This window comes from Ailuropoda melanoleuca, chromosome 6 (assembly GCF_002007445.2).
Source record: "Ailuropoda melanoleuca isolate Jingjing chromosome 6, ASM200744v2, whole genome shotgun sequence".
NCBI classification, from domain to species: Eukaryota; Metazoa; Chordata; class Mammalia; order Carnivora; family Ursidae; genus Ailuropoda; species Ailuropoda melanoleuca.
The window spans coordinates 98,654,510-98,672,807 of NC_048223.1; the positions used below are offsets into that span (position 1 = coordinate 98,654,510).

At 44.7% G+C, this 18,298-nt stretch overlaps 1 protein-coding gene across 5 annotated transcripts in view; it reads right to left on the bottom strand.

Annotated features, from left to right (window-relative positions):
• PIK3AP1 (phosphoinositide-3-kinase adaptor protein 1) overlaps positions 1–18,298 on the bottom strand; it is a 114,456-nt gene that overhangs the window by 60,708 nt on the left and 35,450 nt on the right. Inside the window, exon 1 of one of the 5 annotated variants that reach the window (XM_034663057.1) lies at positions 10,348–10,658. The exons of the other annotated variants lie outside the window; for them this stretch is intronic. The gene's annotated coding sequence lies outside the window, so the exon portion shown is untranslated. Of the gene's footprint in view, positions 1–10,347; positions 10,659–18,298 lie in introns of those variants that run through there. 5 annotated transcript variants of the gene reach the window in all.

Consider the following 18,298-nt stretch of genomic DNA (forward strand, 5'->3'; position numbering starts at 1 on the left):
CCCGCTTTCCAGCCATGTTAACGGAGGCTGCCATTTTCTCCTCGGGATCTGCCCTTCCTTGCTGCCTTCTTTCCTTGATGGCTGACTCCTACAACAGCCAGGACCTGTTCCCATGGACAGAGCTGTACACGCCACCCAAGCAACAAACACCAAACCAAGGGAGCCTGTTTAGGAAAGAGCCAAAAAGATTAGTGATAATTGATATTCTTCTTCTGAATAATTAATATCACATCAAGCTTTAATATTTTATTATTAGATGCCTGGACCATCCCATTTTTTCCATTTCTGAGGTTCTTCCTGGATAAGAAAATAACCTCATTGACTTAAAACACCCAGTTACTTAAAACTGCAAGAAGTTCCCCAGAATTCCTCCAGAATTTAGACACTATCCTGAGCAGCCCAGTGCCAGGCACCAACTCTTGCCAATTCCCTATTCTAAGTTATTTTACAGTATAAGCTCCTTGGGACAGACCCATTGTACAGTCTGTCATTGATTCAAAAAAGAAAAACTCTTCATTTCTCCCAAATTACTGATCTATTATTAGTCAGCTAACCAAAGAGTCAAAGCTCTAGTAAATATATTGAGGAAAGAATAGAGAAAATACAAATAAGCCAATGAGAAAGACATGATAATGACAGATATAGAGAAGAATTTTAGAAACTATACTGACATGAAAACTCTATGCTAAGAATTTTTTTTAAATTTCAATACAATTTTTATAGAAAAATATTAATTACCAAAATCATCTCAAACCAAGTAGAAAACCTGACAAAATCAATAATCATGGAAAAAAACCTTCCTCAGTTTTCAAATAAAATTCAGAGTTCAAGCCACATACCCTCTTCTTGCATTGAAGTTTGAATTATAGTTGCAACAATGTTCTTCTTTATAATACCCAATTTTCCTATTTAAGAAAATTCCATTTGTACAGGCTTTATGCCTCTTACTAAAATTTAAGAAACAACAAAGTTTAGTTCTATTTTGTATTACATTTATAAAAAAATTAAACAGCAACTAAATACTATGTATAACCCCCAAATCAAGCTTCATTCTCATAAAAATTTAATATGTGATAAAGAAAGCATTAAAAATCAGTATAGAATAAAGAAAATGGTCGGTGAGAAGAATGACTCAGCAGACGGTGCTGGGAAAATGTAGCTATTTGGGGTGGGGTTAAAGACACAGAGGGACTATTTGGATGGTCCAAACTCTCATATACCCCAAAATAAAGCTTTGATGGATTATAGACTAAAGTGAAAAATAAAACAGATTTTAAAAATTAAAAAGATGAGGGGTGCTTGGGTGGTTCAGTCAGTTAGGCGGCTGCCTTTGGCTCAGGTCATGATCCTGGAGTCCTGGGATTGAGCCCCATGGGGCTCCCTGCTCAGCGGGGAGTCTGCTTCTCCCTTTCCCTCTGTTCCTCCCCCTGCTCATGCTCTCCCTCTTTCTCTCTCTCAAATAAGTAAATAAAATCTTTTAAAAAATTAAAAAGTGAAAATTTTATCATTGGTTTGGGAAAAGATTTGTTCATCTTAAACAACTAAAGAAATACAATCTAGACAAGTGATAGGGTTGGTATTCATTTAAAACTTTTAGTAAACTAAGTTTTAAACATCTAAAATCTAAATTGTATTGCTTTGGCAGCATTGGTTGTAATCGCCAAGGGTGGAACAACCCAGATGTCCCTCAACTGATGAATGGATAGACAAAACACGGTATATTATTCAGTCATAAAAAGGAATAAAATACTAAACATTGAAAACATGACGCTGAGTGAAAGAAGCCAGCCACAAAAGACCACATATTGTGTGATTCTAAATATATGCTATTTCCATAGGAGGCAAATCTATAGAGACAAAAAGTAGATTAGTGGCTGCCTAGGGCTGGGGGGCTGGGTGGGGGAGTGGGGTTTGGGGGGTGATAGCTAAAGGGTATGCAGTTTCTTTTTTGAGAGTATGAAAATATTTTAGAATTAAATGTGGTGATAGCTGCACAACTCTGTGAATATTCAAAAAAATCCACTGAATTGTACACTTGAAATGGGTAACTTGTTTGATGGAATGAGCACTGGGTGTTATATGCACCTGATGAATCACTGAACTCTACCTCTGAAACTATTAACACACTATATGTTAATTAATAGCATTTAAATAAAATTTTGAAAAAACGGGTAACTTGAAATGTTATGGGAATTGTATCTCAATAAAGTTGTTACCAAAAAATCCAATGGCAAATGACAAACTGATTTAAAATTTGAAATAAATATGCCAAGGGGCTAATGTCCTTAATATATGAAGAGATCATAGAAATCTCTTTAAAAACACCCAATAAGTAGATAATTCACAAAGGAAGAAATATAAATTACCTCCCCATCTAAAAAAATAAATAAATAGGGGCGCCTGGGTGGCACAGCGGTTAAGCGTGTGCCTTCAGCTCAGGGCGTGATCCCGGCGTTATGGGATCGAGCCCCACATCAGGCTCCTCTGATATGATCCTGCTTCTTCCTCTCCCACTCCCCCTGCTTGTGTTCCCTCTCTCACTGGCTGTTTCTATCTCTGTCAAATTAATAAATAAAATCTTTTAAAATAAAATAAAATAAATTTAAAAATAAATAAATAAAACATCATTCATTATCACTAATTACCATGGAAACGCAAATAAAAATAACATATTGCTATTCTACCTTTTCAAATTAGGAAATGTTTGAAGGTGCGGAAAGGCAGATACTCTCATTTGATGCTGATAGGAAGTATACACTGCTAAGACCTTTCTGGAAAGCATGTGTCCATATACAGAGACAGAGAAAGTCTTGAAAATGTTCCTATCCTTTGGCACATCATTCTACCACAAATTTCTCTTAAGTAGGAAAATAAATGTTCAAAATGTAGACAAAGATAATGAACCAAGACGTCTGATAAATCATTCTTTCCATAAGTGAAAAGTGGAAAACAACTTCACTGTCTGATGAAAGAACATTTAAAAATACTATTTTCGGGACACCTGGGTGGCTCAGTCGGTTAAGCATCTGCCTTCAGCTCAGGTCATGATCCAGGGTCCTGGGACTGAGTCCCCCATCGGTCTCCTTGCTCTGCAGGGAGCCTGCTTCTCCCTCTGCCTGCCACTCCCCCTGCTTGTGCTCTCTCTCTCTGACAAATAAATAAATAAAATCTTTTTAAAAAATATTATTTTCAAAGAGTTTTAGGTAGACACTTATGACATTATGCTAAGCAACAAAGCAGGATGTAAAACCATATATCTTACAGTGTAGGGTATCAACTATATAAAGAGAAATGCATTTGAAAGGTCAGAACAAAATCTGTGCTTGGCTGATGCATGGCCCTTAGTCCCTGCCTCCCTCTTTTCTTCCTTGCTTCCTACCTTCCAACCTTTCATGCGTTTTCTGAGTTTACACAGGGAGAAAGAACTTGGATAATGGGGGTTGGGTAAAGAGAAAGCAGCCACTGAATCTTTTAGCAAATCGTGTCACTAGCTTGGCACAAATGAGATCGACCCTAATAGTGCAGCACTTGGCAGGTATTCCCCAGTGTTCAGATGGGCCATATGAACAGTCCCTTCCAGTAGGTCTATTCATTTCATCACCTGAAATGAATTCACTCCCAGGAGCTAATTCATTTCAGGAAGTCAGGCAGGAGGCCATTCATCCTGAGGCTGATTCTCGAGGGGCTAACACCACCACCACTTCCCCAGAGCTGCCTCTTCCAGGGCCTACTACAGACTGGGCCTCCCCCCCCCGCCCCCCGCCACTCACTTCAGCAAACCCTAGGTTTCCTTGAAGGAAATTCTAACCCAGACGTAAGCACCACTGAAACCCACCTGACAGAGAGAGACAGCACCAAGCTTGGCCACTTAAGGGTGCAGATCCCCCCACCTTGAAGATAGGATGCTGTTCTAGGACTCAAATAAGATATGTTTGAGTGAAGGCACTCTGAAAACCTTGAGGATCCCCCCAGTGTAAAGTATTATTAAGACACCAATAGTATCCTCACTGCTTTAAAACTGAACAATAATCTCTCAGCTTTTATGAGGTCCACAGGAACTCTGGAGAAATTCTAGACAAAGACTTTCTTGGTCCATCTGGCTCCCCGAAGTCTCAACTATAAAGGACCCATGTGGCAAATACTCCTTGGATTCAGAGGCAGGAGAAGTTCATCTGTTCAGAGAACTTGCCGGTTTTCTCCTCTTAGACAGCAAGAACAGGCAAACCTGTGTGTCTCACCTTTTGCCCTCGCTGCCAGATAATTCAGTGACAGTTTGGGTTCTTAACTCCTGCTACACTCTCATCCAGGGCCTTGGTCTTGCCTATCTGTCTTTTTTTAATACTGTGTTTCATTTTGGAGGCTGCTCCAAATACTCGGGATTTAGGCAAGATGTGAATCTGTTTCTCAAACTGGCATCTGCCGAAAGGCCTCAGATATAGTCCTTATGAGAATTTGTGCTCGGGGTTTCATTTAGATGAAGTGCCCCTAAAATAAGATGCAAAGACATTTCCAGATTATCAGGATGACCATGTTATAATTGGGTCCTGCCACAGGACTGTGGAGCCTGCGTGTGTGCACGTGTGTGTGAGTGTGTTTGCAGCTAGGTGGTGCTACGCTGGGTGTCAGGGGCCAGGGAGGAAAGAAGAGAGGGGGCAGGGCGATATGTAACGGAGGTGTTTGTGCCACAGGAGCACCAGAAGGTTCCCCTGTACACAACTTCATATAGAGAAACGTGGTGGGAGATCCATGGCCCAAAATAACACAGGGGAGCTGCAGCTAGCCCCCCCATGGAATGAGTGAGCACTACAGCCTCGTGCCATGCTCAGGATGCTGCTTCGATGGCCCAGCATCATCTGGCAAAATGAACCTGTCCGTTCGCCTTTTATTTATTTCATACCTAGATTGGTATCTTGCGCATGTTTTGCTTTCAGAGTTGGGAAAGAACACCAAACACAAGGAGTTGACTGTATTTAAAAACATCAGAAAAATCTGTCAGCACTAAAGGTTCATAATTTTTTTCCTTTATGAGGGAGTGTCTATAGTGCTTGGGTCAACAAACTCTGAACCATGAGTGAAATGCGCATGTGTGCCCCCGGAACGCCACCACGCCCCATGCAGCAGCTCGTATTTGGCGAGAGTGCTGGTCACAGACTCCTCCCTACTACTAATAATAGAAGTTACCCTTTATTGAGTATTCTGGTGACTGCTTGACAGTCTTAATCTCATTTAATACGACAATGCTGGGGATAGGAATCAATATCGTACTCTCATTTTATAGATGGAAATCCTATGCCCGAAGGGCGGAAGGAGGCAAGCAAGCGGGAATTCGCACCCAGGGGTCCGTGCCCTGCCTGGTCTGTGGCCGGGTCCAGGGCAGGAAGCAGCTGTCACTTGCTATTCCTGGTGTGGGGCTGTGGCTGCAGTGCAGGAGACACCAATGCCCGGTGGTGCTGCCTTGTTCTGAGCCGTGACGCCTTGGGTTAGAGGTGCTGCAACCTACCACCGGGACCAACAGGCACATCCCAAGGATGGGGTTTAAGTCAAGAGACACTGAACACCAGTGGAACCAGCCGGGGTCCTGTGAGCTCGAGGGGCCTCTGACCCAAGGCTGCATTCTCTTCCTCTCCAATTAAGTTTTCAGACCATTAAGTTTGCTGTCTTTTTCCTGCGCATTGTCTGGCAATCAATCAGGACCGCGGCTTTTTGATAGCCTGCAGGAGGGCCAGAGAATGGTGTTTGCTGATCTTGGAGAGTTTTTTCAGAATACACAAGCTAACTTCTCTTGTAAGGTAATGCTAAGCTCTGAGAAAACTATAAACAAGGATTATTCATTAAAACAACCACATTTGTTGAGCATTTACTATACGCCGGGAAGCAGGCAAAACCCTTAACATAAATGATTCCACTTTATCACAACTAAGGGATTGATATGATTCTGCCCATTTCACAGATGAGAAAACTGGGGCACAGAAATTTAAGTAAGTTGTCCAAATCACATAGGAGCTGCCTGTATGAAATTTTAACCCCAAATCCATGCTCTCATGCACTTTGGTAGTGTTTTCCACACTGTGAACCACGTAACCTGCTGTATAGGAGATGATTCCAAAGTGTATAGCAAATATTCAGTAACACTGAACCACATGGTAGAAAACAACCCCCTTTCAATTCTTTCAACCCCACTTATATCGAGAAGAAGGCTTGGTAGGGTGAGAGGATGCCTTGAATATCGCTTTCACATGGCTTTCTTTTTCTCCCTTTGTACAAATGGCAAGAACAACGCCTTAACCCCACACACTTCTTTCCGTAAGCATGAGTATCCAGTAGAACTTACTGGCATTTACTAAATGCCACTGTTATATAGTACTTAATACCACTTATAAAACTTAATATCACTGTTTGATTTTTATTGTCTCTATTTTTAAAGTTACCTTCTTTTTATATTTAGAGATAACTGGTTTTTCCATTATAGTGGCACAGTTTCCTTTTAAAATAAATTTACTTAAATAAAAAACCATGAAATGACTCAAAGAAAATATGGTTGCTAGTACAATGGACATAGACTGTGGTGAAGGCTGTGTGACACCATGGATGTAATTAATGTCACCGAACTGTATGCTTACAATTGGTTAAAATGACAAATATGTTATATATATATTGCCACACTTTAAAAAATTGGTAATGTAATATACCAAAAAAAAAACATTGAATTTTACACTTTAAATGGGTGAATTGCATGGCATATGAATTATATCTCAATGAAACTATAAAAAAAGGAAAACAAAATAAGTAAATAAAATAAATACATACATACATGCATAAATCTGTTGAAAAAGATAAACCAAAAACCATGTTGATGATTCTCAAATGACCAAAGTTTGAGGAAAGCTGAATTATGCTATACTGTTGCCATTATGTTAAGCTAAATTTACTAGTGATTTTTAAAATAAGGTAAAGCGAAGGGAGGAAGAGAAGAAGAAGGCCTGTAGCATAAACATGTTGAATTATTTTCTTCAAGTTTAAGATGAAAAGGAAAAAAAAAGTGAACAAAGAAAGAAATTAAGGAGACACATTTTAGCAGAGAATGAAGAACTCTCTACCAATCTCACCCCAAATGGAATGAAACAAAAATGATCATTGGGGCCGGTCCAGTTGGGATCATTGGGAAATGTATATCCATGGGCTGGAATAAAACAGGAGATCATCAATTGAGTCCAAGATTTCTAGAGCAGCTGATAAAAGAAAAAGTGAAGAAGAGTCAGAGATTTCTTGGAATACAGAAATGAATAGCCAAGCAACCCTGGTGGCAGGGTCCATGAAAGAACGGGGCCATGTTCCCTCTGCATTTGCATCCTGGGTCAGGGACCCACATTAACTATCACACGGATGAAGCAGGAATATAGAAAGTTGCCTGAAGTCTGGAGAAACTTCCAGTGGCTCTTCCACTCAGGATGAAACTTCTCACGTATTATGATTCTCACCCATCCTACCTAAGCCACCATGATGAAACTGTAAAACAAAGATATGTGAAAGACCAACATAAAACGTTCTGAAGCCCAAGCTTCCAAATCACCTAGCAAGTATCTACTGAATATGTCTGACATGGGACCCACTGGGGAGTCCCAAGCGTGAGTGCTCTATAGTCTTGGCCTTAAGAAGTTTACAGCTGATGGGGCACCTGGGTGGCCCAGTGGCTTAAGTGTCTGCCTTCGATTCAGGTCATGATCCCAGGGTCCTGGGATCGAGCCCTGCTTCGGGCTCCCTGCTCGGCGGGGAGTCTGCTTCTCCCTCTTCCTCTGCTGCTCCCCACCCCACCCCACCCCTGCTCATGCTCTCTCTCTCTCGTCTGTCTCAAATAAATAAAATCATAAAAAAGAAGAAGAAGCAGCAGCAGCAGCAGCTTACAGCTGAACTGGAAAGAGGAGGCTCCTCGTGGAAAACCTGAGAGAACTACGGAATCCCTTACCAGCAAACACCAGCCTGTGTGGTGAGACCGTAACTGCACCTCAATGAAGTAAGTTAAGTTTCCAAGTGTTTAAAAAGTGCTGGCACAGGAAAAATAAAACAGAGGTTCAGGAAGTTGAAAAAAACTTCCTGAAGAATGAAGAATGCAAGTTAACTTACATTGAGTCAAATAGCATTTGGATGATGAAAAAGGTACATTTCCATTTATTATTATTATTTTTTAAGATTTTTTATTTATTTATGTGACCAAGAGACAGCCAGCGAGAGAGGGAACACAAGCAGGGGGAGTGGGAGAGGAAGAAGCAGGCTCCCAGCGGAGGAGCCCGACATGGGGCTCGATCCCAGAACGCGGGGACCACGCCCTGAGCCGAAGGCAGACGCTCAACGACTGTGCTACCCAGGCGCCCCTATTATTATTATTTTTTAAAGATTTTATTTATTTATTTGACAGAGAGAGAGAGACAGCGAGAGAGGGAACACAAGCAGGGGGAGTGGGAGAGGAAGAAGCAGGCTCCCAGCGGAGGAGCCCAATGTGGGGCTCGATCCCAGGACTCTAGGATCACGCCCTGAGCCGAAGGCAGAGGCTTAACGACTGAGCCACCCAGGCACCCCAGTACATTTCCATTTAAATTCATAAAATAAGTCATAACTCATTCCTTTATTCTTTCAACATACATTCATTGCCTATCCACAAATAATAAATATTCAAAGCCTATCCTAAGACCCCTAAGAAATGTAGGGATGAGAACATTTCTGGCCTCCCTGACAGTAGGGGGACCACACAGGCGAGAAACACAGGAGAGCTTCTCTCAACTTCCAGAGACAAATGAGAACAGGAATAACTTAAAAACAAACAACGAGAGATAAGCAGGAATTTATAAATAAAACACAGTTTATGGCCACCAGAGGACCAGAGTAGGAAGGACATACCCAAAGTAATGGCAAGTAAGGCCTTGAAAGGCACAGAGAATGCTGACATGGGGTCAGAATGACTTTCCTGGCAGAGGTAAGGGCATGATTAAAGGCACAAGGCTTGACAGCAAATGATGTGTTTGAGCTACAGGAAGCAACGTGGGGGCACCTTGTATATAGGGTGAGAGGGGAAAGGGTACCCAAGGGTCAGAGAGGACCCTGAATGCCATTCAAGGACTTTAGTTGTGTATCAAAGACCTGCCAGCAAACACTATTCATGAGAAAAGGAAAGCTTATAAAACATAGACTGAAAATATAGCTTTATTTTTCTAAAAGTGGAAGAACTTTGCTTGTTTTCTGAAATAATCCCAGAGACACAAGCAGAATATGTCAGCTCTTTTGTAAATCTTAGAATCGAGAAGGGGAGTGGCTGACCACCCATCACACCCTCCAAATATATAACAAACAAACTGGAGCAAACAGTGCCTCCAAATACATAACAACATAAACTAGTGGCTAACTGCTACCCAGCCAACATCCTGCTCTATCTGCTTTCATGAGCAAATGAGATGCTATAATTAACCCGATGTCTGAAAGTATACCACAAGCATGGTTCACAAAATGCTTTAAAAAATGATTCTTAAGTAGACTAAACATTTCTCCCACCATGTATCTTGCTTCTAAGCTATTAGCTTAGAAAATCAGTGTCATGGTTATTATTGTGTCCTTAGAAAGCGCAAAGGGAGACCTCAGGCCTGGCCTTATCCCCAAATTCCAAATGTGTGGATCCAAATGAAGGAGCTTTTGCCCTCCCGGCAGGAGCATGTGGGTTCTGGGGTGAAGTGAGAGGCTGGCAATGGTGGGACTCAGGTTTTGAGTTTCAATACCACCCCCCTGGCTTCCTGGCAAACATCAAGACTGCTTATTCATTTTAGTCATCACCCATGGGTCTTTCTCCCCCCTTGTTTACCCACCTTGGTTAATGGGTACTGAATTTCCTGTCCGATGAACTCCTTTCACTTAAAAAGCTCCCAACAGGGTGACAAGTATACCCAAGCCGCAAGTCACCAACCCCGGCTAAGTAACACAGTCATCAGTCAGAACGATGGTAGGAAAGTCAGAGAAAAGCCTTACCCACCACATATCTTACTGGCATTAAAGTCGGGGTGGGGGAGAGGGGCAGGAGGATTATTTAGTGGTGTTAGTGTAGTTCATTAAAGTGACATCAATCGTTGTCCTTGTCACCTTCATCACCATCATCATCCTCATGATGCTGAAAAGGTAAGGCAGAGTCCTGCAGGCATATCCCCAACTCAGACTTTAAATAAAGCCATGGCGGCCACTCTGCCTCCCTGGAAACAAGGAGAAAGGACTAGAAAGGGGGAGCAAGAACGAGTCCACTCCTCCCACAAGCCCAGGCTGGCTGCCCGAGGTAGTCAGTGTTGCTGAGTTTCCCAACACTCGCCAGCTCACCTGTCACATCCAATCTGCTTTGCCATCCAGATGTTCTGTGCCAGCTGCAGGTATCCGAGGCTGCCCGGTTTCACTACACATCAGTGGGTCTGCAGCGCTAGGTAGAGGGTTCTGGACTCTACTATACATCAACGCCAGTCTTTTCCAACTCACATGGACCAGGAATCTTTTTTCCTTCCTTCACCAGGTAATTCCTCTGGCCCTCGTCCAAGTATTTGAAGTTCAGGACAAGGGAGCTGGGCAGGAGGAGAGGAGACCTCAGGTCTCTCAGATCTCTATCTAACCCCCACCCGGTGGCTCTCAGTGAACTATTCAAAGTGTTAGTTTTGTTTTGCTTTAAAGCAAAGATGACGGCTCTTCCCTTCCCCTCCCCAACAGCAACCCTACCTGCACTTCAGCTTGAATAAAAATAGCCCCACAGCTGTGGCTGCCATGACAACCGAAGAGACCTTGACAACAGCACTCGTACCCCCCAGCCTTGCTGGGCCTCTCTAGCCCTCTTCCAAGTTCGACCTCCAGAAAACCTCCCTGAGTGCTCGAGCCAACCTGCTCCATTTTCATCCAAGAAGCCAGGGGTTATCTGGAGTTCTCACACTGCTCAGTGCCTCAGAAGGGCTTAATTTGTTCTCACTTCTTCCCTTCAGTGGCCTTAGGCACCTGTGACCAATGTGACTATCTCCCACTTTGCAGATGGCAAACGGAGCGCACGAGGACGTGAACGGACTCGCCCTTGGTCACCGGCAGTGGGTTTAATGGTAGAACCACATTTAGAACTCAAGGTTCCCATCTCCTAACCAGTTCCCTGGCTGAAGGACTGGCTGATCTCAAGAAAGAGGACCCCAGTGGAGAAATAATTCCTCCAGGTGAGCTGCTTCCTGGCCACAGACAGAAGTTCTCTCAACCAGTCTCTGACATCAATCTGGGAAGGGCTGCAGAAGACCACCTCTACCCTGGACCCAGCATCTCTGGGAATGCTCCAAACACTGCTTTCAGGGGCCAAGTTTATCAAGATCCTTAAGAGGCACTGTCCATACCTGTGTTCCAAAAGCCACCACTGGGGAGAAGGGTCTCTACCAGGACTCTCAGGGCTGGAGGCCTGCAGGCCCCTGTTTCATTGTTCAGGAAACCCCAGTGTTGCTAACCAAGCAGGAGGTACCACAGCCCCCATGAAGGTTTCCTCTTTCTTCATCTCTTTCCGATACTTATAAATGTGCTTCCTCTCTCTACGTAAATTTCGTTCAAATGGCAGGACACAGGCTTGTAATGAGGCCATTAATAACTACCCTTTAAACAGCCTCTTCTGAGTTTCCTGGTTCAGGAATCAATTCTAATCTAAACAGACATTGACGTCTGGATTTACTGGTGTGAGGACAGACAAATGGGCTTTGTCTGGGGCAGGCCACAAAAATGCCGTTTATTTTCACACAGCCAAGAACTCAGAGGCCAAAGGCAACTCTTTTTTTTTTTTTTTTCAGATTTTATTTATTTGAGAAAGAGAGGGAGAGAGAGAGCACGAGCGGGGGGTGGGAGGGAGGTAGTGGGAGAAGCAGACTCCCCGCTGAGCAGGGAGTGGACTCAGGACCAGATCCCAGGACCCCAAGTTCATGACCTGTGCTGAAGGCAGACGCTTAACCGACTGAGCCCCCCAAGCGCCCCTTGATAATAGAAATGAGCTCACGAAATTGTGAAGAAAACTTTTGTTTTTCCTCTCTACCACTCTGCCGTCACACTTACAAGAAAGGCTGAGGTGAGGTTTACTTTTCCCGCTGGTGCTGACCGTTAGCATTCTACCAGTTAGAACTGGAAATCGGACTGGTCAGTTTCACTTTCCGTTTTTAGGAAGCCTAACTTTCCCTCCTCAACCTGAAAGGCTGCATCTGGACTTAGAGTAGGGTCAAACTGGGGTGGGGGCAGGCTTTTCCTCAGTAATCGCCTTTAAAAAAAATACAGAACAACAAGATGGCACTCCAAATTGCTTAAATAATTATGGGTCAAAATAGAAACTCTTTTAACCCAGGGGCTGCTGATTGCCTCCCACCCTAGCAATTAAAACGTGCACCACTAAAGGCAAAGTTCTGTAGATATTATATCCTATTTTCTAGCAACATAAATGCACCTGTTGGTGGGGTTCTGGAAGACTGCAGTCAGCAAAACCACAGGGGCCTAGATTCAAATCCCACCGCTACCACTGACTGGGTAATCATGACTTTCCTAAGCTTCAATTTCCTCTCTTTTAAAATGAGAGTATTCATATACCTGCCTGGCCTGCTGCACAGGCTCGCTGGGATTAAGTGACAAACGCAGAAGCCCTTGGAACACTAAAAAGTGCCAAAGTTAAGTATTTGTTGTTTTTGTTATTGCTCATTTACCGAATGAGAGTTCTACAAAACGAGTACCCGTGTAGAAACGGGCAGGCGCGTACATCTCATCTGTCCAGAGCCAGACCCAGGAAGTGAGTGTTAGACGGCCCAGGGATGCTCCTGGTAGCCAAGGAGACAGGAAACAACAGAGATCAGGCTACTCCCAGGCACCGGCAGCAAGCCGTGATTCTTCACAACGAAAGAGGCATCGTGGGCCCACCAGATCATCCAGTGAGATGGTTCTCCGTGTGGCAATTGATGAGTCCCCAGCCCTGGTCACACTCATAACAGGCAGCACGGTCAGGGCCAGTGGAGCAGAGCAGCAAGTGCAAGGGCTCTTCTGCCTGCGTCCAGACCCCAACACTGCCACTTCCCTGTGTGTGCCTCAGCTGCCCCGTGTGCAAAGGGACATCATCATACCACCGATCTCCCATAGCAGTTTTAAGTATATGACAAGTTGATTCCTATGCAACACTCGAAGAATACCCGACAGAGAGTAAGCACAGGGGAGTCATTAGCAATTAGTATTGTTAATCTGTTGACCAAATTGTTCTTCCACTAGACTGTGATTCCTTTCAGGGCAGATTCCCTGACATTCGTCTTTTGATCCCAGAGCCTAGAACATAGTGAAAATCAATAAATGCTTCTTAAATGAATGGATGAATCGATAAATAAGACTGATCACCTAAGTAACTACCGGGGAGAAAATACAACAGGGAGGAACAACACTGGGCTTTGTGCCCTGGGGCTTTTAGTGCGGCGTCTGGAGAGAAACAGGAAATCGTTTGACCTCCCCGGCGTATGCCAGCAGGCTGAGCCAAGCTGCCCTGGAAATTCAACATGGGACACATGCTGTGTTAGCCCAGGTCTTCCAAAAAGCAAACACCGAAATGGAATTAAATATGCAAGGATTACATCAGGGAAAGTACCCATGGCAGAAAACAGGGAGGAAAGCCAGGGAAACCATCACATGGTCTGAGGCCAGATAAGGAAGAGGGGGAAGGAAGGATGGGTGCGAGCATCCCAGACCACTGAGCGGTCTAAGGGAAGTGCCGCAAGCCTCTCAAGGAGCTCTCAAGCTGAAGGGGGACACCAGACGAGTCCCATGTCTCCCAGGAGCCAGCCTGCTGCAGTAGCCCTGCCATGCTCAGTCGTTGGCTGGTGGGGGGAGGGGAGTGTCGCAGGAGCCTTGGGCCAATGCTGCTTTGGGTTTGGAGTGTAGCCCTGGGGCACCTGGTCAATTCCACTCAGCCAGAGGCCTGCCAGGCACATTTTCAGGGCAACCACATATACGGTAGTCCTTAACAGCCCTGGATTTAGGGTCCAGACAGTTTAGGTTGAATCCCACCTCTTACTAGCTGGTTACCTTAGGCAAGTTGTGCAATCTCTCAAAGCCTCGTTTTCCTTCTTTGCCAAATGGAAATTACAATTCCGACCTCTCGGGATTGTTGCTGTTGCAGACCACGCCTGACACATAGTAAGCGCTTCATAAGAGGCAGCTGCTGTTTCTCTATGTTTATATGAATAATGAAGCACTTCTATTAGCAATCAGGATGTGAAAACAGCTCCCATGGTTGCACACTTGTGTTTGAGTCTTGTGAGTCTACTGTAGGGACAAAGGACATAAGCCTTGAACCAGGGTTAGGCAGTATCATGATTTAAACAACCAAACCAGTTTGTCTACAAATGAAAGGTCCCAGGGGACTTCCCTATCTGGCTGTTTCCTGGAGGGGAGGCCAAGGGGGGTTGTAGCGTGCCAGAATCCACCTATAGCCACACACACCTCCTCTTCTCTTCCACTTGCTGTGGTTTGTCTGCAGCCTGCCCTCTGCCAGCTGTCTGCCTATTAAGGAAGCCGTGGTCAGCACACCTTCCCCCCCAAGAACAGGATGGTCCCTGAGCTCGGAGAGACAGGACTCAACAGTGCCACAGGCATTCTGAGCACCTGCCGGGGGACGGTTTGCTTGCCTTTGTCTCTGGGGCCTTAATTGTTTTCTTACAACCGTGGCCAGCTTTCTGGTAGCGGTCATTGCCTGGCTACCGCTGGCTCCTGGCCCCTCCATCTGACTGGAGTCACAGAGTGTCCACTTGCTGGGCTGGCTATGACCTCGAGCACTCACAGCTGTGACGGCCCCAGTTCAGCTCCCTGGGTCTCTCCCAGCCTCGCTGCCCTCAGGCTTTGGTGGCCGTACCAACTAAGAACCAACCGCGAAAAGAGCCCCCAGACAAACGAGAAAACATACTCTTACCTCTTCTACCACCACTTCAGAGGCCTTTTTGCCAAGCCCCCATTTCCCAGAAGGTCACCGAAAACACACTGGGATTTTTTTATCTTGGGGGGATTGTCTTTGAAGGAATGACGTTCAGTTTTTCTAACTAAAGAGTCAAAATTAAACTAAAAAAATATTGATTTTGTTTAATAATTAATAGCTTGACAGAGCTGCTCAAACTGTACCTTCCAGAATGATGAATTTCCATTTTACCGGAACTTTTTCAAGAAATTTTAACTTTGTGTTGGAGCTGGATTCCAACACAGGCCGCCTTGTTTCAGTCAGAGGTTGGAAAGCCAAGGGCACAAAATAAAAGAACTGGTGGAATCTTCCCGGCCTTTCCATCTGAGGGAAGGGAAGGTCACTCTGTGAAGTGGAAGGAAAGAAAGCCTCCCAGCAGTAAACAGGCTGGCCTCTTGCTCACATGGCCTCCAACATGAACACGGAGCCCAGCTCTGAATGAGACTTCTTTCTCTCCTCTGGATCCCTAACCAGACTAGGAAAGCACGAGGGTCAGCTTGACACCAGACATAGCCAATGTCCAGGACAGAGAATTCCCACCACCAGGGAGAAATGCTGGCTGGGCCATCTTCTGCCCCCATTAAACATAAACATATTAACAAGCTTAGTAATTGGCTTCTCCGCATCATCTTTGCCTCCTGCATTGCATTGATTGCCTTTGCATTGATCCCTCTCACCAACTGAAAAATCAATCACATTTGGTTTCCTCGCAAATCGAAATGTTTGAAAAATGATACCCCGAAGTAAAACCTGGGCATTCGCACACTTCGACCCTCAGGTCAACGATCCGTTAACCACCCGGCCCCGATGAGTCACGTTCCCACTCCCAGCTGTCTGCCTCTGTGTTAAGACACAGTGGACAACACAATTTGATTTCAGGGGCCCTGTCCAACCCTGACACTCTGGGTGACATCCCACCTGCCATGTGATCCTCTGACCTTCTGGGAACATTTCTCCCCAACAAGCCCAGTCCGGGCAAGTGCAGGACTCGGAGATACACAGCATAAGAGCACACTTTCTGCTTCAGAATCACAGGCATAAGAGCAAAATACAGTTTTCACCGTTATTTTATATTTAATTACAGAAACCACCGGAAACCTAATCAACATTTGGATCAGAATCAAGAAAAATCTACCCAAGTGATTCACATCTTCTCAGAGGGGAGGAAGGAGTGTTTACAAATGTCCTGCCAGGGTAATAAATTCAAATGGAGAATCCCTGTAGCTTTTAGAGCACAGTCAAGGGATGCCTGGGTGTCTTGGTAGGTTAAGCATCTGCCTTCAGCTCAGGTCACGATCCTGGGGTCCTGGGATCGAGTCCCACAATCGGTTCCCTGCTCTACAGGAAGCCTGCTTCTCCCTCTGCCTGCTGCTCCCCCTGCTTGTGTTCTCTCTTCTCTCTCTGTCATATAAATAAAATCTTAAAAAAAAAAAAAATAGGAGCGCCTGGGTGGCACAGCGGTTAAGCGTCTGCCTTCAGCTCAGGGCGTGATCCCGGCGTTATGGAATCGAGCCCCACATCAGGCTCCTCCGCTATGAGCCTGCTTCTTCCTCTCCCACTCCCCCTGCTTGTGTTCCCTCTCTCGCTGGCTGTCTCTATCTCTGTCAAATAAATAAATAAAATCTTTAAAAAAAACAAAAAAAAAAACAAAAAACAAAGCACAGTCAACATTCTATTATAATTTTATGTTTTAAAATAATAAAACTGTTATTTTTTTAGTTTGAACTATGGAAGGTGGGGTTCAAAAGGGGTTCCAACAGATAGAAAAATGCTTCCCTGTAATCCACGTACCCTTGTGTCCACACTCCGCCATGCCACGCAACCCCTGTGCCCCTCCCTCTGGAAGCTCTCCGGCCACCAGACCCTGCTCTTTTTCACTTTTCCTCTCCATACTGTAGGCCCTCTGTATGTTATGTTTTGCAAATCCAGCAGTCACAATATGGTTTATTTCCCCTTTGGTCAGGGTTCAGCAATCTTCCAAACGTGGGGGTGGCAGACACAGGCCCCCTGTAGGGACAGCGAAGAATGCTCACTCATCTGAAGTGGGCAAGGAGCACCTGGAAGGTTCTCATGCACAAAAACCTCCCCCACCTCCACATTCTACTAATAAAAACTTCATCTGAGTTATCATTCTGGGGATAATGCAAATGTCCTGAGGAAAGGTTCAGCTTCATGATCACTCACACCTTAGTGAGAATTATTTTTGAATCTTAGATCATCCACGTTTGAAACACACTAAAGAATTATTTAGATCAAAATTCTATTCAGTAATAGATTTTTTAAAAATCGTAGTCAACCTCTACTTGAATACTTACAATGACAAAGTCTCCATTCTTGTCTACTTCACTAATGGGAATTTCAAATTATCTGGGAAAGCTCATCTTTATCCTCAGCCCAACCCCTGCACAGTCCGTTAAGATGATTCACTGCAAGTAAAGGAAATCCCAACTCAAAGCCTTCACCAGGTAAGGACATTTATCTCTCAGAGTAGAAAGCCCGGCAGTCGGGGCAGATTTGAGGGTTGGCTGCCCCGAGAAGAGTTCGGCGACATCATCAAGACCCCAGGTTCCTCCCATTCCTCCATCCTGTCATCCTGCAGCATGAGCCTCACTCTCAGGTTGGAAGCATGGCAGCTGTGGTGTCCACGGGTTCACTCAGCCACAACAAGGTCCAGAGGAAAAGAGAGAAAGATTCCCCAAGCATGGAATATAAACTCTTCCCCTGACTCTGACTGTTCCGACTGCTATCACATGCCTAAAACCTGTCACAGGGGAATGCCGTCCACTCACTGGCTCCACTAATGATCCAGGGCAGAAAGAATGTTGGAAATTCCACCATAAAATCCATCCCTCCTGCCTGCCAGCAACTTCCACCTCGGACAAAGTTCTCCAGCAACTCAGTACACAGCTACACCCCCTTCCATGGAACAGCTCATCCAGGGTCCCAAACTCCAGGTTTGTCCTTCACCGGACATTTTCTAGTTGCCAGTTTCCCCCTAAAAGGGTGGCACCCGGAGTGAAACATCATCCTCGTTGGAATATAGTGAAATCCCAACATTCCAAGACTGGGGAGCTGTAGGATGGTGGCTTAATACTGTGATCACTTTTAGTGGCAACGTCATACTGCTGCTTCCTCCTCAGTCAGGAGTCAACGGCAACCAGCAATTTATTTTCACAAATTACTGCCACGTTGGATTTCTGCCACGCTGCACCAGTTGAACTGCTTTTATGGACCTAAGAGTAGAACTTAGGATCATCCCTATTGAACTAGACCAAGATAATTTTGAATAATGCTTCTGCC